The sequence below is a fragment of the Sipha flava genome, unplaced genomic scaffold (genome assembly GCF_003268045.1).
Source record: "Sipha flava isolate LNK unplaced genomic scaffold, YSA_version1 251_pilon_pilon, whole genome shotgun sequence".
NCBI classification, from domain to species: Eukaryota; Metazoa; Arthropoda; class Insecta; order Hemiptera; family Aphididae; genus Sipha; species Sipha flava.
The window spans coordinates 240,928-266,061 of NW_020272903.1; the positions used below are offsets into that span (position 1 = coordinate 240,928).

Here is a 25,134-nt window from a genome sequence, read left to right on the forward strand (position 1 = left end):
GGGAACTGTAATTATGCATAAACGAGACGCGATATCAGGAACCGGGTTAGGATGCAATTCGATCACCTGTTTTCACTCGACCGCGATTATCTACACCACTGTTCTTGGACGGTTCTTCATTTTTTTTTTTTTTTTTTTTTTTTAAATTTAAAATCGCACCGGAGGCGTTATCGAAGTGCTCAATCATAGGCGTGTACCATTCTCCAAGTATATTGGGATCGCAGGTTTTCTAAAATCGAATATCTTGACCTAGGTCCAAATCGATCGACGGACAGGGCGAAAAAAAACACCTCGTTTACAGAAAACCGAAAATATAATTCTAGTTACCTGCTAGCATTATTATCTTATGGGGTTTTTTTTTTTTTTTATCGAACGACACGCGTTAAAAAACTCATTCGTCCGTTTGACGTTCACTCGATGTAATCGGTGACCCGGGGTAGGCGTAAGCCGGTGATCAATAAGATTTTTCGTGCAGCAGTTCGTGACGGACCGCCAACGCGGTTTAAAAATTGAAATGAAGCTAAAAAACGAAACCGTCGCGATACCGTCGACGGCGGTGCGGTATTGATTTTTGACGCGTGCACGATCCGCAGCACGCGTGCGACACGGAACCGAACGCGCGTCGGGCACACGGAAATCGCCGGATCGTTTTGCATTGCACACGTACCATCATTACAACGCACGCGCCGCAAACGCGTCCCGGTCAAATCCCGCGACCGGATCATTGCCGTACGCCGTCCGCGTCAATAATGTTGTGGTAATGCACTCGTCGGAGCGAAACGTAATCCCGGTGAATCCAGAGCACGCGACGTCCGCGCTCGAACTATGCACGGCTTATGCGTCAACTCCGAACGAGAGGATCGCGACAGCGACGTGAGCCAGTTTTTCGGAGCGGTTATCGTGGCAGAAATTAACGATTGTTTCATTATCATCCTGTGTTTGTTATCACTAAATATAATATAAAATCTATAAATATGATAAACAATTTAAACGCTGACGTTATTAGCTCTATTAATATTTACAGCGAAATAGAATACAGTGAAACCTCTATATAGTGGACAGCCACGGGGAATTAAAAATTGTCCATTATAGAGAGTTGTCCACTATCGAGAAAACCTCTACTTAGTGGACATTTGCAAAAAATTACTAAATGTCCACTATAGGGAGACACTATAGGAAATTGCAGGTTATATGTACACTGTATATGAACATATACATTGGAATATTAATTTATTATTTATTATGTATGTATATTATAATATAAATATGTATGTCTACGTATGTTTATTTAATGTACGTATGTATGTATTAAAAAATTATGTAGTATAAAAATGCTTATAAAAATGTTTAATGATTATGTAAAATTAAAAAAATCTGTAATTTTTTTTTGTAATTTTTTCTGCTCTTCAAAATGAATTTGTAAATTAGCTACCATTGATAATGCGATTTCATCTTCTTTATTTTTAAAATATGTTTTTAAATTATTTATTGTTTTCCAAACTTCTTCAAACGTTGGATTGTATATCGAATCGTCTTCATCTTCTTCTTCTTGTTCTTCGAGTTGTTCGGTTTCTTTTTCACTAAAATTGTCTAGATTACAATTGATTATATCTGATATGATTAATGTATTGTCTTCTGTAAGGATATTATTATCTATAGAAACATAGTCCTCAATTTCGATAGTACTCGGTACAAGTTCTGAGAATAAGTCCAAATTTGCAACATTGTCATTTTCCATTACATATTCTGCTGTATCGAACGAAAAAAATCCCGACTTTTTAAAATAATTTTTGACTGTCTCTGGTTTTATATTTTTTAATGCGGACTTTATCCAAAAAATTGCATCTAAAACGTTTATAGATTTGTTTTCAACTCTAGATAAAATATGACGAAGTAATCGTTGGCGATAATGAACTTTAAAATTTTTAATAATTCCTTGATCTAGTGGTTGGCAAATCGAAGTCGTATTTGGAGGTAGGAATATTAGTTTTATATTTTTTAAGTTGAATGTATCAGGATGTGAGCTAGCGTTATCTAGAAATAAAATAATTTTTCTATTTTCCATCTCCATTTTTCTGTTAAAACACATTAGCCAATCTGTCATTAAATCTCGATTCATTCATGCCTTACGGTTAGCTTTCCAATTAACACCTAACGTTGATACATTTACACTTTTGAAACAACGTGGTTTTAGTGATTTTCCAATTATTAACGGAGTTTCAAATTCCCCGATCATATTTACACATAGTAAAACAGTTAATCGATCTTTAGCTATTTTACCTCCACGACAAATTTCGTTTTTTAAACACAATGTTTTATCAGGAAGTGCTTGAAAAAATAAACCTGTTTCATCACAATTGAATATATTTTTTGGTTCATAATCTGAAATTAATGTTTTCAATTTTTCTAACCACTTTTCTACGACACTTGTATCAACAGAGTTACCTTCACCACATATATTTTTAAAAGAAATGTTATGACGTTCTCGGAATTTTTGAAGCCAACCATTTGAAACTTTAAAATTTTTTAGACCTACCTCATTTGCAACTTCTCGTGCTTTCTCTTGGAGCAATGGTCCAGAAACAGGTAAATTATATGAACGGGCTCTACAGAACCATTCAAATGTAACTTTATCTACAAGTGCTCCATCCGATGTCTTCGAAAATTTTCTCCTCATATCTTCATTGCCGTTCTTAGCGTAATATTTTTTCAAATTACATGCATCTTGTAAAATGTTATTCACCTGTATTTTTCATTAAATGATTTTTAGATAAATTAAAACAAAATATGTATGTGTTTAAATTAAATATTTAAATTTACCTGTGACTTGCTTATGCAAAATCGTTCTGCTAAAACACGAACACTTAGATTTTCTGTTTCCTTGGTTTTAATAATATTTAATTTTTCTTCTAAGTTCAATCTTTTTCTTTTATTATTATTCATTTTAACGCAGGTACGTGTTCACACAATGTGCTGCACACAACTAACGACCGAACACATAACCGAACCATTAATAATTTTTCGAATAGGAAAACCATTAAGATAAGATAAAATATGAACGAATATATAACAGATAAATATAGTATTTTTATTTAACGTTTTCGAAATGTACATGTATTGTGTCCATTTATGAGAGGTAATTTTTAATTTGGTACCAGTTTATTGTGTCCACGTCCACTATTAGGAGTGTCCACTACTAAGAGGTTATAACTCCTATTATGCGCATACATTTTTGCCGGGGAATTTAGACGTGTCCACTATTGCGAAGGGTCCACTATTGAAAAGTGTCCATTAATAGAGATTTCACTGTATTCCCTATTTTTCAATTTACCTTATGTCTTTGCAGTGTCATCAGATAAGGGGGCGGGGGAAATTGATCTCTCGTATATAAGGGGGACAACACTATAATTTGGAAAATAATAATATTCTCTCAAATGTATACAGTACAATCAATTCTATGCATTTGGAGTCCTCAATTTTTCTAAGCGGAGGCCCCTTGACAGTGCTGATCACCCCTAGTCCCACTTCTAGTTGCGGCACAGTTTGGATGCTAGAAGAGCTATAATTCTTTTTGAACACAATTTTTTTATTGTGTTATAAGTTTAATACGTATCTAATGAGCATGGATCTTGACATTAAAGTGATACAGAGTTCAGCTACACCAGATGGATGTCGTGGCCGAACTGTATTACACGTTCGGCACTATCCGTCCAATTCCCAATATGGAAATATGATATATGCCCTAGTTATTATCCCACCAACAACTACAATACACTTTCGTTAGACGACGAAGAGCCATTTTTTTCTGTATACTAGGCACGTTTAGCTTTCAGAACAGTTCGAAAGGTTCCAAATGTCGCTGGCAAGGTAATCGGCACTTTATACTTTAGGTCTCCGTAAGAGGTTGTACTAGGTGTGGCCGAGCGTTCTTCTTTAATCGTGATAAAATAAATACATTTAATTCTCGCGGTTCATTGCGTCGCTGACGTTTTCATTTCGCTGACTTCGGTAGATTAATGTGCGCGGTGCCAATGGTTTTTTTTCACCTTTTTATACGTTTTTACCTTTTACGGATATTTTCGCGGATAATGCGTGGAGGGCGATTTAGATGAAATAAAACCGGAATTATAATGGGACGCGCACGCTTTGCCGCGCGAGGATCCCGTATCATATTTTACTATTCTCATTCTTCTTGCAACGGTTACCGTGTTGTATGTATAATGTACGCGCCTGCAGAGCTGCGGTCCCGAAACGAAATACAATTGGTTCGACTTATTAAATTACGTATATAACACCTGTTTTAAAAATTAATAAAAAAATTTAAAAAAAAAAACCCAAACGCAGCTCGAATGACACGGATGCAGAGAAGGAAAATAAAAGAAAAAAATAAAAACAGAACCAGTTTTAAAAACTCATTAATTTCGTTTTGTTCCGGTGCGCGCGCGCGCGCACGGACGTGTAAAATATTTTCTTCCGCACCGCCGTCGGTCGATGCGAAATTATTATTTATCGCTGCCCCGAGTTGTTGTGATCTTTGCGTCGTTCATTTTTCGAGTGTTTTCGAAAATAACAATAAAGATAATGATAATACCGATCGGCATTACAATGATCGCACGGACGTCTAATCAAACGACTTAGGGGTAGAGACGCGCGCGCTCGTACACCGACGTTTTCGCTAGTAGCGGCTCATAGTAAACATTCCGGGGAGACTTAAATTATTTAACATTAGCTCCGTACAACAACGAACAAGAAAAACCCTTTTATCGGAAAATTAATCATATACTCAATACTTGATTTAATGTTAAGTTAATATTTTGTTCTCACCGGCCCCCTCTACTATACATTTTTAAATAGTAATTATTTACAAGTAGTTGTTTTTTTTTTTAAGGGGAGACGCAGTCTCAAAGTCTCCCCTGACAAGCCGCCCCTGGTTTTCACACGCGAAGCGGGAATCGCTTGTTTTTATTCCAGTGCAACTTGTGCACGCAGAGGCAAGTATAGTAAGTAAGTTTAGGCGTACAATTAATAGACACATGACCGTTTGAGTGACGTTCAACATTAGACGGTATGTAATGCGACTGTTAACAATTCGCCGATTCTATAACACCCGCGCACGGATTAAATCATTTTCATCTCCGCCAAGGAGTAATGTATAGTCAGGTTTTATCGTGTGATAATGAGTGAAGGATTGGTTCGGTCCGATTCCATATTCTTGTAAAAGATTCCAGTCCGATCCTGGTTTAAACTATAATAATTCGAGTTTGATCTGGGGACCGGTCGGTTAGGTGGTTACGGTCAGAATCGTATTTAAGGTGGGTTTGGGAGAGGGCTTGGGCCTCGGTAGTCAAGACGTAGAAAAGTGTACTGTAGTTTAATAGTTTGAAAATTGAGATACATAGAATAGGTGAAACCAAAACGAAAACTTATAAGATATCACATGGGCCCCTTTGGCCAAAAATATTTCGTAGACATGTTTAAACGGCCGCACTTGTAATGATAATCTTATTTCGTAACGTTTATCGGTTTATGTACTCGTTATTTTTTTTTCTATAAATACACCTATTGCTAAATTTAGGTTAGGGAAGGGGCGTTTTTTTTTCTTACCTGGGACGCGAAATTACTAAATACACCTCTAATTAGAGCTCGTTTAAAATCCATCGATCAATATTTACGCACCATCAGTAGCAATTGGTAACACCATGGCCACAACATCTTCACTTACATTACTATTTTCAATAGTTGATTTTGTTTTTATCTTGTCAGTTGTTTCTATTGTTCCCCACTCCATCATTTGGGTTTCGTTTAACATAAATTCGAATAATTTTTGATATTTTCTATAATACATTTATAAAATGGTCAAAAGTTAGTCTGTTCAGGAGTGACCTTGCCTGGGTTTAAAAAAAAATGCAATGGTCGAACTACTCTCGGTCAAGAAAAATGTTCAAAAAAAATAAACATAATTTAAAAGTATAAACGATATAGTTATTGATATTTTTCGAAGTAGAAAAGTCGACTGATCTTTTATTTTTAATTTTTTTAAATAGCTAATCAGGATGTATTAAAAAATCTTTTAACGTTACACTCGCTATGTCCGCCACTACTTCTTCGTTCGTGGTCTCGAGTATTGATATCGATTGAGATTAATACCTTTTCGACCCAAGTGCAGTTCGTCTGTTTTAATTTAGTAGAGAAATGCAATTCGACTATTCCGGTTTTAGCCGCGGAGATGTCACATCATACGTGTTGAACTAAAAAAAATACTATTGCACGGTTTGGTTTCAGGTGCTATTGGCTTTGGAATCAATGTAATTCGCAACAGATCGTCTTAATGGTTCATATTGATAGTTTTAAACTTGTTATAATAATAATAATAATAATAATAATAATAATAAAAATAATAATCTGCATATCTGCTGCACGTCCGCTCTCCGGCCGTATCGATAAATCGTGATCGAGCACGTCACGTATGTACATCTGCAGCGTACATATAATATGCACGTCAAATTAATCCTATCGTCTCGAGAGTACATTCATATCCTGCCCATTACTAACTACATGCATATATATATATATATATATATATAACAATATTGTAAGTGGAAAAACTTGGCCTGTTTGTATAGTTCCATCTCTCTCGTTCCTCTTGTCCGGCGTCATTAGACCTGTCACTGCGGTCGTTTCGTCACGAATTCACACGTCCTCCTTACATTATTTCCCGTCCGGCTGTCTTTATATTATACTCCGCGTCTCTCATCATCATCATCATTATTATTATTATTATTATTATTATTATTATTATAATTATGTACGGACACCCCATAGCAGTCGTCGTCTACAGCGCCGGATTCTAACAACCGTCTTCGAATGATTAAATTAAAATAACAATTACCTGTTTGTCGAACGTACAGTTATAATATGCTATACTGTTGCTTTACTGGTACTGGCAGTGTCATTAAAACATATCGTTCGATAATTCTATAAATACAGATGCACCTCAATAAATATAATTTACGCGTTAGTCACTCTGAATATTGATTTCTTTCCTACTGAGATAATGTTATAAATTATAACTTCAGAACTTTGGTGTGTATAGTAGTAGTTATTACTACTACTACTGTAGTATAAGTGTATCGAAATTGTTGACAAATATTATTCATTTTTCAACCTCCAACCATGGAAAAGGAAACCCGTGGTGTTCCGTATATAATATCGATTATTTTGCGAAAAGACTCGTGTACAGTACGAGCTTAAGTTAAACGCGCAAGAATATTCATGCGCTGAAAAATGGTAATAATAATAATTATGATACGTTGAAAATGTTAACACATCGCACGATTTGAAATTTAAATTACCACCGACGCTGGATTTAATCGTAGAAGTCGGCTGGAAAGAAAGATCTACGCGATGTATGAACAATATTTATGAACTCTTGAGCATATTGTGTACGTACTCTCGTTAAGCGGGAAAAAAATATAACTCGTTAAATTGAAATTATTTCTCGACGATTATTTCGTACCGAAGCGCACGAGTTGGTAATTATTTTTTTCACAATAAATCTTGTACGCGTTAATCTACAATTTGTTAACATATACATATTTATAGGAATATGGTAAGAAAAATAGTGTATAATTCACGATAAAATAAAATAGTAACCGGTTGCTGTTGAAGAAATGTGTTCATCAGAAACACCACATTGTATACACATGTTGTGCGTACAGTAAGTATGTGGTTGTATTAGTAATTAATTGCGTTTTGAAAAACTACTGAACGAAACATTTAAAAGTTTATATATGAACGAAGCGTGTATTAGTTCTGAACTGCATTCAATAGTTTACCAGCCGATTAAAAGAGATTTTCGAGCTCGAAAGTTTCCACGCACCGTCTAGTCGAATGCTCAGACAACGAAAAATGTAACAAATTGATGTTTGAAAATGTACATTAGCGTATTTCGACCATGTGCTACATACATGTTGTATACAGTTCGTATTCTTACGAGGTGGTTTAAAATATACTTTAAGCGTTGCTAATTTTATTGTTAATTATAATTACAAAATCTACGAATAGTCATTTATCTGAAATTATACGCTGTTCATTTTTACATTAAAAAAAATTGTCAGATAACCCATTTCGTACATGTCGAATGCAGACGGAAACATCAGTTTTATTTTCGTTGATAAAATCGCTAATTTTAATGTTACGCGCTCGATAATTATTGGAGAAAAAAAAAGAAAAAAATGTAAAACTACGATATTCTGTAAATACAACGTGATTTTTATCAATTCGGCGATCTCAAAGTCCCTAGACCCGGCCTAGGCCCTGAACACAGTGCAACGCAACAATATTACTCTAGATGTGACCAGTGACGTGCGCAAGGGATGATGATGAGGGATAATCTCCCTCGTGGGCTTTTTTTTTCTTTTAGTCTTAAACGTTTAAAAACGTATTTAAAAAATAAGATGGAGCAATCACGGCTAAATGGATTGGCTTTAATGAACATACATCGAGAAATTCCGTATTATCTTCAGAACAAATAATTGATGTATTTGCCTTGATTGCATTTTTTTTATGTAAAATAATAAAGAATAAAGATTGAAAGTAATAAATTTTCGTTTATGACATCCCCCACCCATACAAAATGTTTGCGCACGCCACTGGATGAGACCAAGTCTCGCGGTGCCAACGGACAGCTCAAGTGCGGATCACAGCGCAGAGCAACACGTATATTAAAACGTAATCTCGTTGGTCCGTTCCGATTGCACGAAGCGCGCGTACAGACGTTTCGAACGCGTACACACGTATATTATTTACGTCCACATAAATCAAAAAAAAAAACGCAGTCGTCGTGACAACGATATTTCGATATTACGATATTTCGTCGGTCGCGCGCCGTACTCTCTCGTATATTACAACAATAATAATAATGTACGCGTCTCGAGATCGCATTCCGATCCGATGATCGGCGCACATCCTGGATTCATGAATGAACACGAGAGCGTTATTTGTTTTCGCCGTGTGCCGGTCCGGTGGCAAGGATGGAAGGGGTTGGGCGAGAGGTTTGGGTGGAAATAAATAATAAAAATAACCGTCGTTTATATGATATTACATATACTCGTGTATATGTATCTGTGAAATTTATTGGTGTACTTTATTTTCGGGGAGGAAGGAAGGAACGATGGGAAAGAGATAGAGATAGAGAGAGAGAGAGAGAGAAAGAAACATTATTATCGGACAAGCCCATATGTACATGATAATAATAATAAAAAAATAAAAAAAATCGAATAAAAAAACAGAAACAACGACACGGCGGTCGAGAAGTAAGTGCGAACCGCGGTGCCGGCCGAAAGCCAATCCGGTTTCGTAGTGTACTACGTATAACATCCATATTATATAGGTCCTTTGGAATATTGTTAATATTATAGTTTGGATAAGGATCTCTGTGTGTACAGCGTGAGCACACGCATTGAATTCGAGGGGATACGGCGCTGTAATAACCCGGTCGCACGCATAATTTTCGCTACCTTTACAGATCGTTGTGTCATATACGTAACCATAATTAATGTCTCAAACGCATATCGACGTATAAAAAACCGGACATGTTTTTTTTATGAAGATCGATCAAAGCACGAAAAGGTAATTTATTTTTACATTCGTCAGTCGTTAGCTATTACGATCATGGACCATCTTATAGGTTCACAAAATGTTGTGCAATATTTGTATCATCGACCAAGGCCGTATCTCGAGAGGGTCCAGGGTGTCTGGACCTCACCCCTCGAAATTTCTTAAATATTTTACGAATATTTAAAATTATTATTCATTTTTAATACCAACATAAATATTTTCAGTCAAAAATAACTTAAGCTACAATTAATCATTGACTGCTTTTAATTTTATATCATAATATCATATGAAAATATGATATTAATTTTAATAAGAGAAAATTAAATCTTTTTCTGTCTTATTTTGACCAAATATCAAAAGTTAAAATCTAAATTCAATAAAATTATAATATACATGTTTTGGAACCCACCCAAAAAAAATTTCTAGATAGGGCCTTGTCATCGACCTATATATTCCTACAATTTGACTTGATATGATTTATCAGTTAATTTACATCATTGTTCTACTCTATCGTTCGTCGTGTAAAGTATTCATACTTGCCACTACAGCTGTTACGTTACGTGTCTTCTGCATATTTATCAGTGTTTTCAATGTTCCTGTTCCGGTGCCGGGCGGGCACGCGTCGCAGTATAAAATTGGTATTCAAAATATAGGTAAAAATACGTTCACGTGTATAGTTGAAAACAACGAACCAAATGTAATTCAACGTTTGAATATACGAAAAACATAATACGATTCATATATTATAGCATCGATAAATCGTACAGTAGTCGTGTGCAGCGTACACGCGGATCGCAAAATAATCGCAATCGCCGAAGTGCTACGGGAAATCGCATCGGTGTCGACGAGATTGTTTTGAAACGGGATTTTGAACGGAAAATCTCGATGGTGGTGATCGTGACGGGAAGACGAAACGATCGATTTGCCGTATCGTCGACGTCCGAATCGTAAAGCGCACACTGGTTCGCGTGGAAACGACGAGAGGAGCGAGTAACTGGAGGGAAAGGGATTGAGCGCAAATGAAGTCCGAAAACTTCGGAAACGGACTTGGCATTTTAGTGCACACGAGTCGTTAGAACACGTATGCGTATCGACCGCTGGACATTATGCGCCCGTGGAGGCGCTCGAAACGGCGCGCGCTATGGGGTCGCCGTGTGGTATAAGTGTGATTATTCGGACTCGTGTACGCACTTATGCGTACGGCGGACGAATATGTAATACGAAAACACTATCGAGAGAAAATAACATCGGAGACACTATTTAAAAACACAGGAATACGGTGGCGGAAAAGGACGGGAAGAACGGGGGGGGGGGAACCGATATTAAAAGATATAAATATTCATCAGTCCTGGTCCTGGTCTTCTCGGTCGTCGTCGTCGTCGTCTCGGTCTCACCGGTAAAGAACGCCTGGACGGTACGTTTCGGTCGAAATTCCTTGGTATATCTAGTTTAAATATAATAATAATAATAATAATAATGATAATCGTAACCGTAATGATAATGTGGGCATTATAATATATTTGACGTTAACGCAGCGGGGGAAGTTTGGACTGGTCCTTGTTTTATGCCAACAGATGATATATTGCTATAACGATGATTGCTTCTCACCAGTCTTATTTTTCATTTATTTATTTTCTTCTCTCGTTCCCCCGCCCCCCTACTCCTCTTCGCCGCTCCACCGTTTATATGTATTTTATTTTATTTTCGGATGTTATTATATCGGGGCTCGAACAAAACGTAATGTATTGGTGTAGGCGCTTTTCAAAAAATATACACGTATAATAATAATAATAATAATGATCATAATACGAATAATAATATTGTGTAGACGCGTGATGGGTAGTATACGTATACATATATAGATGGTGCTTATAATAAATAAATAATGTATTTCTTCTTGTCTTTCTCCCCTCCCCCACTCGCGTATTCGCTGTGGATATACCTACACGGGCACGACTGTTCGTCTAGTAAGCGTGATATTATTTATCATACGACGGAATGATTAAAAAAATGAAAATACACATTTTTTAGACGACGACGACGTGTCTTACAGTAATAATTCTAATAATAATAATAATAAACATAACACGGGAGAATAAAGCTGGTGTGCGAGTACGTGCGCGTGATTTTACCCGTATTTTATACGTATAAAAAAGTGATGCAAACCCGAGCGCATGTCATGGATATTCATTCGTATCGAAACAGTTGTTCCGACGGACGAAAATGTACATTGCACGTATTTATTAATTTATTTTTTTAATTGGATAAAGCGATAGGTTCACTGTTTCGCCTAACCTAACCGCTCCGTAATCTTTAACGAGTATCCTCGAACGATTTACACACGTGAACAGGCGCGTTCGCCGTCGTATTATTATCGTAATGGTCGGCCGATTTTAGTACTGGGAATTCGGACCATTAAAACTTTTGGCTCTGCGGTTTTCTCGAAACGGTTTTCGGAGCGCAAGTCCGAGGAATAACTGTATGCTGCGTTGCGTGTACCAGGCAGGGCCGCGGCAAGGGAGTGAGAGATGTCTACGCCTCGGACGCAGTTCATGGGAGGGCGCGAAAACGAAAGATTTGCGTCTTATGTTAAAAATTACAGCAGTTAATGTTGCGTATTTTATTTACGAAAACTTCAACGTCATTCGTGTTACCTGAAATGATTGTTGAAAATGATATCTAATAATACCATTAACAATATTGATTTACGAGTGTTAACCATTTACTGATTTTTAATTTGTATTTAATTCCTTATTATTCTATTTATATCTAATAATTATGATAGTTTTTTAAATTAAAAATACATTTTGAATTTTCACCCCGAGTGTACTATTTGGTGGTTACGGCACTGTTACCAGGTTGGTACACAAAACGTACACTGATTCACATTACACTGATTCATATACGACAATTCGCATAAACGACAAACGTATGGCTTTTGTCCCTACTTAAATCGTTTATCAACTGTTTTAATGTTGATAAGATTAAAATCTGTCTTGTTTTTTTTCTTTGTGGTGACTAAAGAGTCTAATTAGGTATTAGCCATATTAGGTGAGGTAAAAATATATTTTATTCATCAACGAGTAAAGCTATTTCTGAATTAATAATTTAGCTACTATGATGCATAGACCATTTAAAAGTTTAATTTATATTCATGATCATTGGATTATGATTTTGCTTGTTCAATAAAATAATTTTAATCGTGTTAAACGTATTTCATATTATCAACATTATAATAAGTGTGTTTGTCGCTCGGCGAACACGATTTGCATTAGTGTCGTTTATACGCTAAAAAAGGTAACTTAGTCCCCGATTTTATAACATTTATGTTTGTACACGTTGTATCGACATTTATTAATCATATATTTTCAAACGGTCAAAGGATCTAATGCAATCCAATGATTTAACTGTTATTGTTCCGTTAGCTTCAAAATGTCGCTTAAATCACATTGCATTATATATGACACTGCAGTCTTATATTATAACAGTATCCTAAATATTCAATGTTGAAACGATCGCAAAAATCTATTGCTACACGTATTATTATGATGAATATCGCGCGGAACGCATATTATTATTATAAAACTCTGCGCAATAATTATACGTCAAATGTACACGTGTGATAGTAGTACGATCGTAGTGAATACAATCACTATCGTAATCAGCCATGAGATCCGAAAAAAAATCTGTAGATAAATTATTTGATAAAAGAAACAATGTTATCGAGGGAGAGAATACAAAAAGAGCGTTAATTACCGATTACTTATTTGTATTATTATTATTATTATTATTATTATTTTGTTATATTGTACAATACGGAGTGTCATTATAATGGTTAATTATTGTGTATAAGTAGGGATTTTATATTCGTACGGATAGAGATCGTGAACAATCGAAACCTAGTACAACGATTATAATAATATACGTACTATTATCATAATTTCATGTGTACGTGCGATGACATTTTTTATTAATCCACTGAAGTTTCAACACTTTTCCGCTTACTTTTCGTACGCACCGCGGTCAACCGTGTCGCGTGTAAATGTTTAAAATTAATAAATAATATTACGCGTACAGGAACGAACGTTTTTTTTTTCACCTCACCGTCATCGTCGTCGAATGTTTTTTTTAATCATATTCTTATAATCCGGCTGTATGGTATTTTACATAATTAAAGGGGTATTTCCCCCCGCTCTCCGCCGATGAAACTGTTCAATGCGTACTACCTTCTGTGTATAATAATCCGAGATTTTGTACCTGCGAGCTCGGCTCTGCTTGTACAAATAATAACAATAATAATAATAATACAGTACCCGTTTGTGAGATTACTCGCGTCGTTTGTCGGTGTTTTCGAGTGGCTCCGTTCGAGCTCACGTCGATTGTCCGCGTACTGATTAAAATAAAACACGTTGGCGGTGTCACAATACAAAAGGAGTACGATTATTACGCCTTTTGAATGTTATTTTCATTTTAACGTAGAGCGTTATCCCGCGAGAATTGCGTGTTGTAATTGATCGTTTGAAACGCAATCGTCGTCGAAGACGTTTTCGTTTGAAAACCGTCGTCCACGCATACTTTGCAGACGTATCGCTTGCAATCGAGGACAGTGCCGGGGCAATAGAACCATTGGCGCCCTGGGCGTATGCGCCGAATATGCGCCCCTCCCTGTATAATTAGTCGTCGTCTCATTTTAAATCGTTATCTGTTGCTATTAATGTCAAACCCTTATTGCCGGCTCTGAATAAATATACCTGCCGCAAGTTTTTTTATTTTCATATTCGTTTCACCGTTGTCACAATCGATATTGTACCACCGAAATGTTTTTCAAAAGTTATTGCATCTGCGAAACGTATTGCACAGAATCTTAATCGATCCCAATAACGTTCAAGATGAGTTCGAAATTCGAACGAATATTGCACGTCGACCATTCGGATTTTTGACAACACGATTTTCTCCATTCACATCTGAGTAATTATTACGGCTCAAATGCAGCGCGATGATCCGAGATTATAAGTATAACTGCCTTTGAAAACTATTGTGCTGAATAAATACGCACGAGAGTACGGTTATACTTCATTTGAGTCCGCGAGTTTGGTATTGCGTTTGAACAGCGTTCGGTCAGGGCTGCAGCAGTGCGGAAAATTTTCCCGTCACCGTCCACGTGTTCCATATCGGCGATCGCCAACCAGTGGTCCGCGATAGGACATTAGTCGTTGCGAAAAATTTTGAACATTAGTTGAAATTTTATTAACCTTCGGTTTACCGATCGACGACGATAGAGATATGGTAGCCAGCACCAATATTACACAATAATGTGTTAATCAACAATGAAATAAAAAATATAAAAAAATTAAATTAAAATCCTTTATTATTATCATATTAATAATATGTTTTTTTATTTGGTAAAAGACTTATCGGCGGAACAGTATTTATAAAAAAGTTGTAATTTCAAAAACATGCGATGCAACACACAAATCAACCGCAAATCATTTGATATGAAACAAAATTATAAAAATAAAAAAGCAAATCAAATTGATTTTGAATTTAATCAAAATTTAAAACAATTATGACAATAATATTATTAACACAAAAATATGGTCGGGATCAAAAACGGGATGGTATTTTTCAAACAATCATAATCAAAGGTTAAGTACTTTAAAATTCCAAGTGCTGAATTAATTTTTTTTTTTTTTTTATCGCATCAAAACGTTTAACGCATTCGCCATTGTTTCACGCATCATTTCGACGGGTGTTTCGAGTGTTCCGCGCTCGGGCACTGTGTACGTACAAGTATTCGTACACACGTTAAAACCGTCGTCGAAATCCGTTTGTTTGCACATCGGAACGTCGCGAGATTAGTTAACACTCGTAACGAGCGCAACGCGTATCACAATAATACTGTGATAATTGTTGAACCCCGTAAAGATAATGTTGTTTTGTAACGATGTCACTCGAAACTCGGTCGATCGACACTGTCATCCGAATAATCGTATGCGTACAACGAAAACGATAAAACATTACGTACACCACGTGCTCGTGTAAAACGGTCGAGTGCGTAATACCACGACGTCCCGAATCCAGTAGTGGTTAGAACAAACGTATAAAATGTACATATTATCTGTCGAGCCGATACACTTTCCTGAACTTAATCCATAACTGTATAGGAAAAAAAAAACTACATATTATACTTATATCTACGTGTAAACATTTCAAATAAACAACGAGTGTCGTGCATGCGTTTCAAGATTTCACAACCGTTTATTTGAAACGACTAAACGTTTTCGTTTTCAAAGTATCATCAATCATAATGTTTTTATCTCCGTATTAAAATAATAAAATATTATTCCGATGCCGAACTCGGGATAGTACGAGTGGTACAACTCTACAGATCTTATTTCCTCGGCCAGTCGAGGGCGAAAAGAATTCAATAAACGTCGTCACTATCACCATATAAAACGTACGTTTTCCTCGTTGACTTGTCTAAGACCTAGGCGTACCACGATTTACAATGTCCGAATGTCATGCCGTTCGATACGTCCACAATTTTTGTTTCGGGCAGTCGAACAGAACGGTGGTTTTCCAAAAATTTTCGGAATAGCCGAAATACCTGTGATGTAACACGTAGCGTACGACGAATCATGGCTTAATGATTTAATATTCGTATCAGAAGAAGTCTTGACTTCCCCCATCTTACAGGTCACATGTTTAGGTTGTGATACATTATATTTTATATGCGGATATACGCATAAAATGGGAGTTAAAGGGGGCATAATCCCCTTCCCCCTAAAATAAATTAAGAAGAACAGTGCTCCCTCTGATATTTAACATACTTAGTTTTAAAATAAGTAAAAAATAACTGGTTATAACTATTACTGTACAGTTTTTTTTTAAAAAATCTTAATTTTCAATTTTCACTTATCAAACATGATGTTAGATAATGAATAATGAATAATATTTTGTAATAATACGTAGGTAGGTAGCAAAGCGGCGCTTAGCCTCGTACACCCTTTCCGTTAAATGTGTAACTATATGTTTGCCCTCCCCTAATAATTTTCAAGTTACGCTTTTAGGTACGCTTATTCGCTTATTGATAAATCTGGTGATTATAACCATATGTTCGAATATTTGAACGTTAATTACATCTATTGCCTAATTTATTTATATTTTTTTTTTGAAATTACAATGTTTTCAATGTTTATTATTAACGATAATTTAATAAACTGTTGTTAGTGTAAGAATTAGATTTCAACACTTTAAGTAATAAATAAATTATTAATGGGTTAACATTTTTTGCCTTCGTATATGATAAAATAATATGAAAGGACTACCTCCAGAAAAAATTAAAACAACAGTCACTTTTCAGGAGCGGCCGGTTTTCGGTATGCAATGGTATGCTATTATTTTTTTAAAAAAAATGTTTAGTACGTTACTCGCATTCTCCTCTATTTTTTTCTTCTTCTTCCTCTGGCACTTAGTACTCTCTAAGAGTTTTGGCCGTCATCACAATATCTCTTCATTTTTTCATGGTCCCGAACTATTTCCTTCCATTCTTGTACTTCCAATCTTTCAAGGTCTTTTTCCACAACATCCAACCACCTTTTTCTGGGTCTTCCTCGCGGTCTCTTTCCCATTGGTTTCCAATTTAGGATTCTTCTATTTATATCATCCTCGCTTCTCCGCATCATGTGTCCTAATTATTAGATCTTTTGCCTTCTTATAAAGCTGATAATTGATGCAATTCTGAATTCATCTTGTAGTTCTTTGTTGTATTTTCTTCTCCAATTTGATTTGACGCTATCATAAATTGGTTCGCATATTGTCCTCCAAATTCTGTTTTCAAATGTGCTAAGTCTTCTTTCGATTGTGCTGGTGGTAATCTATGCTTCACAGTCATAGATGAGCGTCGGTCTTATTATTGCTATATATAGTCTAATTTTAGTCTTCTTTGAAAATAGTTTTGATTTTAAGAACTTATTTAAGGCAAATGCCGCTCTTTCCACTTTGGTGATCTTCATTTATCCTCCTTATTTCCTTCGATCAATCATTTTTAGCACTCAGCATAGTTTCTAGATATCGAAATTCATCTACTTTTTCGAAGGTTAAGGACCCCGTGTTAGGTTATTTCCATTTTCTAGCAATTCCGTTACTTTGGTTTTTTTGACATTGATTTTCAGACCCATCTTGCTAGCTAGTTCAAGGGCTTGGGCTGCTTTTTTGTCTCCTCTAGGGAGTTTCCTAGTATATTTAAATCATCTGCAAATTCCAGTACTTTTATGTGTTGCTGACCAATTTCCACTCCAGTTGTTTCTGACTGCAATTCCATTATAACTTTTTCTAGAGCTATATAGAATAGGGTAGGTGATAATGAATCTCCCTGTTTTAAGCCAGTTCTTACTTCAAAGGCTTCTGACACCATAGATTCAACACTTATTTTATACTGTGTATTTTCCATGCACATTTTTGTTAACGTCACTAATTTTTGTGGGATCCTGAACTCGTACATCTAAAGATTTTGGCAAGCTCCAGTTCTAAAAAAGCTCAGTGTGTTCCAAGTCACGATCTATTTCCAGTTTTCTAATTTCCATGTCCTAATTTATAATCGTTTCTCCATATCAGAGACTGATTTTCTGTTGGTATCATAACTAATATGTTTTTATGAGGTGGAGTTGTTAGCCCCAAGCTCAACCCCCAACCTGGAGGACCAGACTACCCCAATCAATTAAGGTCAGGGTAGGACTACTGCAGCGCACTTATTAAGGTGCACTGAGCGATGATGACGCCACTTTCCCTACGTCAAAGTTCTCCTCTTATACTGACGCATTTTACGGTTTATCGACATACGCACGAAACCGTAGACCATGGGTCACCAAATGGCGGCCCGCGAACAAATTTTATTCGGCCCGCAGACAAAAAATAAAAACACATATTACGACAAAATTCTATGTGTTATTGTTGTAAATTATTATTTTTGTTAAATATTATTGGTTTTTACCAACAACTATTGATAAATTAGTCGCAAAGCATATCTTATCTAAACTTTAATTGGGTCAATGGGTGACTGCTAGTTAATTTTACGTCTACGTAGTCAGTCCTATTGTCCTATTATATGTTGAAAATATGTACTTAGAATTTTAATGGTCCGCGAAAATTTTTCAGATTTCTTATGTAGCCCTTCAAAAATATTAATTGGTGACCACAACCGTAGACATCTGTGAAAATATCGAAAATATTTCGAACGCTCTCTACCACGTTTTATACTAAACGTTTGTATTAAATACGTTTTGTATTAAATTATTGTGATTCCCGCGTAACGGTACACAGCAATGGAATTCGAAAACAGCCCAAGATTGACGAAATTCATGCGATTCATACGCGGTTTGTTAACAAATTCGGTCGGCTTATTTTTTTTATCCTCGTTCGTTTCGGATTTACCGGTGCCGTATCTTTTTGTCCGGCACCACTTGGCTAGTTTTAATTCCCTCGAGTTAGACCTACTATATGCTATTGTTACCCGTTGGAATGAGTCGTTTTTTTTCTCGTGACAATTATCTTTTACTGTCTAGTTTTCTCCGAACGATCGAAACTATTTACAAGATTATAATGATACGACGATATGGCCGAACACAATATACGTTCTAACCTTAAGACGGATCCTTTGACGTCGACTCGACCGCACCGATTCGAACTATTCACACGTCGGTACGTGACACGTTTCCGCGCTAATCTCCTTGGGTGCCAGGGACTCGTTCGTACGATTTATAATTGTTCCGTAAAAATTAGTATTTAGATTCATTAATACCATCCACGACGTTCGGTCCTTTAGCGCGTTCGGTGTGTGTTTTTGCCGCCCCGAGCGGTTATTATTTGGGCGGCCAATGGTACACGTCGCCCGTATGCGCATACGGCCTGGCACGTATTGTGTTATGTTTCGGCATTATTTATAATTTTCCATATTTACTGTACGCATTTGCCTTCGGGACGTCAAATATATATGTATATTGTTATTATTATTGAAATTGGTCCTTTAAATCGACCCTCCACGTGTTCTCGCACGAAATGCGGGCACCCGGTCGGATTCAGGAGTGATTTGTGCCGCGAAAACACATCGTGTGCATGCGCTGGAACGAAAAATAAACACCAATGAAGTTTGAGAAGTTCGATGAGTCCAAGTACAGTAAGTTTATATTTAAGTTAGTATACAAATTATCGAACTAGGCTTGGCGGTCACCAGGGGCGTATTATATCTATTATATATATTGTATGTATGGGGGAGGGCAGAATAATTTTGCACCCCTATGTACATTGATAAATAAATATGTGAGTAAGAATAAGAGGAAAAAAACAATAATTTCTTCTATTTCATAGTTTTTTGAGTTTCAAACTTTATTGATGTACGATTTCAATTATATATTTTTGATTTACAATTATTCTACATTATGTTACAATAAAATTAATGTTAGTATAACCTACACGAATGTAATATAATTTAGGTATCTACATTCATAAACCATAATTCATATTTTTGTATCTGTTTACATGCAAATGTATGTAAATGAATATATTATTAACTATTATCAGTATAGTATATATACCTAATATGATGTACTACTGTAAAATACTAAAATCTCTTTGTATTCCAGTACTACCAAAAGACGTCGAGTATGAAAAGCTAGAAGTAATATGAAAAATTACTTACAACCTAAAGTTTCAATTCTTGCGGAACGCTCAAAATTCCAGAATTGTCTACAAGAATCAGAAAATACATATTATATTTTTCTGCACCACGATTACAATCACATCGGAAGTCAAAACAATTAAAAGATAACTGGTTCACCGTTCACCACTCACAGTGTCACCAACATCACAGTTATGTGTTATTATAGTATTATAATTATAATTACATCACCAATAACTCCCAAATAATATATAAAAACTTCTATATTTTTAATATACCGGTATGACTAAAAATATTTTCACAACTCTCTTCCTTATTAAATTTAATGACTGTATCTTATATAATAAAATCATATTTGTTCAATTATGATGAACCTATATAAATAATATGCATAGTTAACTGTTTACATATTATGATATGTTATATAAATGTCATATTATATGAAATATTCTGATTTTTAGTATAATCATAATAGCACAATGCTATATAGTTATTAAAAGTTTTAGTTCTAGAAATTCCAATATATTTACATGGTACCTTTTAGACTTTGAAGTCTGATCAGAGAGAATATAATGATGTTTATATTATTTTGCAACAAATACTTTTGTAAAAATATTCGTTCGTATACACTTTCTCTAAAAATTGACCACCCCCTTAAAACTTCCACCCGAGACAAATGTCCTTTTTGCCCTCCTCCCTTAATGCGCCCATGGAGGGCACTATTATCTATGATTACTATAAATTATAAAATAATTTTATAGGTTGTCTCTTCAAGCCGACATGAATGTTCGTATTCCCATTGTACATTTTTATAATATTACACCGTATAACTGAGAAATACATCCTATTACGTAGTAGCTGCCAAGCAAAGTATATTATTTGTATTGAATAAGCGTGCAAAGTTATTCACGAACCTTTCATCAATACGTAACGATTTATTTTTATTTTGATGTAGACCCTCGGTAGCATAGACCATTGGGTGTATATAGTTTAGTTTTACATATTTAACAGAAAACAGGTTCAATTAATATTTGTACTTTACATAATTTTAGATTTTTGATTGTAGACCGGCAGCGTTGATGAATTCGATGATCCTGGCTATTAATTAAGGGTAGTAATTATTGAGAATTTCGGCAGTTGTTTCGGAGGATTTGTGTTTTGACCCGGTGATTTATTACACCTGACATTCTCTTAATATGTGTTTTTTGATGACTTATACACCGAATATTGAACAAATTGACATTTCTTCCTCGGACATTAAGTGATCGTGTGAGAATTACATGACAAAATAAATTAATAAAATATCTTAGCGACGTTCTTCTATAGAGTTAATGGAATGTTTTTGTTATAGAAAGGTATAAATGAATACCTGTGTGACACATCACGTGTGGTAGCAAGAACTCCGAGCACCCGGTTGGACTGAGGACCTACAGGCGCCTCGAAAATACACTGGCGCACGTGCTCTGTAAACTAAAACGAACGAATTACCATTTGTATGTTTATATATATATATATATACGTATAATATTATGCTCGTAAAATATTATAACGCACTCGCACGTCTAGTACCGAATAGTAGTGATGCAGGTTCCGAGGAGGAGGGAACTCACTCCTGAGCGGTAGTTTTCGGGGACGGAACTTTTTGTAAATAAAAAAAACAAAATAAAAACGAGTGTTTATAATGTTCATAGAAATCTTATTCAGCATTTTTATAAGTTACTCCGTATACTTCTTAAGAATTATACCAGGGTTATAATTGGAAATAGTTAAATTTCAATCGAAAACTTATAATAATACTATCTAAATTACATTCCGTAGGAACTTTGTTAGTAGCGTATACGTATTATATATTTGAACCCGTGGTTTGGTGTTTTTTTTTTTATTTTCTATTACATTCGATACGTGTAAGGCTAGAACAGTAGAACATATACACACCTATTTTATGCTGCTAATTATTACCATCTCATCGTATCGATGTAAAACAAAAAAAAAAAAAAAAAAAACAATGAAAGAGCAACATACAAATTAACACGCGGCGCGCGATGTAACACCCATCCAAAACTAAAAATATGTCGGTAATAACCGAGGACGAATCGTAACGGCGGTAATGTTAATGATAATAATAATAATAATAATAATAATAATAATAATAATAAATAATGATAATAAAACGAACAATCGTCAAGTGTTGTTTATAAGAACAAGGCGAAATGGCGCGATGAAAAAAAAAAAGAAAAAAGAGAAACAGAAATAATAATAATAAAAAAAAAGAACGTCGTAATGTACCTATTGTTGTTTATTACATTATATTTTTCAGTTTATTATAAATGGTGTGCCGTTAAGAGAAATGAATTGCTGCTCCAACGGGACAACGGGCACCTTTTTTATTTTTGTTTTTTATTCTTCTTGAAAAGGGCAGATGACAAATGAGCGACTGTGTACGCAACAAATAACATTGTAAGGGCCAATTGTTCGGCGGACTCCGATTGGCCCGGCAACAGCCCCCGCCCGCAGGTTACCCTTTACTGTAATACATACATACGTATACACATAATAGACGTACACGTATTACACTCGAGTACACCTTTCACCGTGACAATACCATTTATAATTATTGCTTAATGCTCTCCGATCGGTCAGCGCGTCCAAACTTTCCGCACGGTGTGCACCGTTCGATAGTGATGTCAATAAATAACGATGACAGTTTCGTTTAGGATTTCCAACCCGAAACAGTGCGTTATACGTTAGTTATTAGTCATTTCAAATCCTCAATGATATTTTGAATTGTTCGATTCGCGCGACTGCAGCAAAACAGTAGGTACGTGTCTTAAACGCGCGAACGTATTATGGCGTACACGGAATGTACCGATTTGAAATCGATCGAAAACGAACGTAATTTCTAGAAGCTTATCTGTTATCATTAATTCGGCTCTAAAAAATACAAATGAAATACAAACGAAAAATTCAAATGAAATACATTTTCAAGTATATGAACTGCGAAATAATTATTAACAAAACATATCGAATACATTTCGCGTAATATTATACTATTAGATTTGATAACAGAAATTGAAAAATGATGAAAATAAATGTTTAACCGCATTACATAGTATATTCTACGATTCAATTGTACGTTGCATAGTTTTATAAATTATACTATATAAATGTGTTACCAGCGAGACGAAATCGGGCAACACGTTTTTTCTTTATGATTCCGGAACGTTCAATGAAAAATATTTGTTAATACATTTTTCACCAAACCGCACACGGTTAAATAAGCATTATCATTTTGTAGACCATATAATATGTATTACAATTTGCTTATTAGTTTTTTAAGTTTTCTCTTTAAGTGTTACGTTTCGATAAATTGAGTCATAAATGTTTTAGTATAGAATATTAATCTGCTCTTGAAAATTGAACGTTGAATTTAATTTTTGTCCCGTACACGGAAAAAGTAATAGGAATAAATTACTCCGAACAATTTATAACAGAAAAAAAACGAAAGCTAATTATACAAGTAATACTTATAGTACACTGATATAGGATTGTTGCAGATATTTTAAATATTTAATATACTTTTGAAACAAAGGAATTAATGCACATTATACACCAGCTTTAAAGGAAAATATAATTACATAATTCAAAAATTGATTATTTAGAAAATGTTTCAGCAAAAATACTCTAAAAACTTTTCGATTCCCTTCAAATCCAAAATACATGAACACCATAGGAAAAAGTTTTTAAAATTATATACAGTTTTTTTCGATTCTGTCTATTGGTCTTCTTAAGTATTACCTACGTAAATATTTCGACTCAGTGTTACTGTTGTCCAATCAAATTTAGTTTAATTAAAAATATTTGATGTGTCATCTATTAGTAAATCAATAAAAGCGAGTTCAATTAAAAACCTTCGAATGACGCAATGGATTAAATGTGTAACAAGTTTTTTTAAACGTTTCAATTAATTTATTACGACTTGCCAGTAACAACAGAAAAATCAATACAATTCGTGTAATGCTTACACGTACACAACATGTATCATTTATTGTTATTTTATCTTCGTCGTTCATGTCTTATGCACGTACTATATAATACGGTTATGTTGTTTCAATAATCGTGAAAAATGATTGTTTTTTGGAATACCACGCCGGCTAATTAAATATTACATACGATTTTACGATGAACCTACAAGTATAAGTTTTTTTTGTTATTTTCGTCTCTAATTTTTAGTTTTTAAATTTAACAATTGGTGGATTATTAATTAGCGTTCGTTTCGGGGAACAATTATTGAATTGGCGTATTTGATTTTTTTTTCCAAAATAATTTTTCAAGATAATTTCATTACGGTTAAACAGTATAGTCATAAATTTATATCGCCCCGAAAGCGCTTCGAGGAAAACCACCGTTTCGTAGATTGAAATCTCGATCGTTTTTATTTTTAGGGTTTAATCGGTGTACCCATCACCATTTGTATTGGCTTCGGTAGCACTTACAGGTATGTAACACCACTTTTTCTCGGAATACGATACCATAAATCGACGTCCCTGTAACGTTTTATTCGCAGAGATTTACTGAAATAAAAAAATAAATATAAAAAAGTGATACATTTACCATGCGGTTTTTTAGAATTCAGCAATTAATATTGAACAAGTATTGTTGTAAGGATTCGCGCGTATGATTTGTAATTATTCGTCTCATTTATGGCTGCCGTCAGGAAAATTACAGCGAACGCGGAACAAAAGATTATAATATTTAATGTGGTGTATGCACTGATGATTAGTCGGTTGTCGGAGAATCCAGTCGACTCGTACAACATCCCGATCTGCCAGGTTTGTGATAAA

At 35.1% G+C, this 25,134-nt stretch overlaps 1 pseudogene; it reads right to left on the minus strand.

Moving 5' to 3' along the window:
- Positions 1-743: 743 nt before the first annotated feature.
- Positions 744-2,968, minus strand: LOC112684534 (annotated as a pseudogene).
- Positions 2,969-25,134: the final 22,166 nt, after the last annotated feature.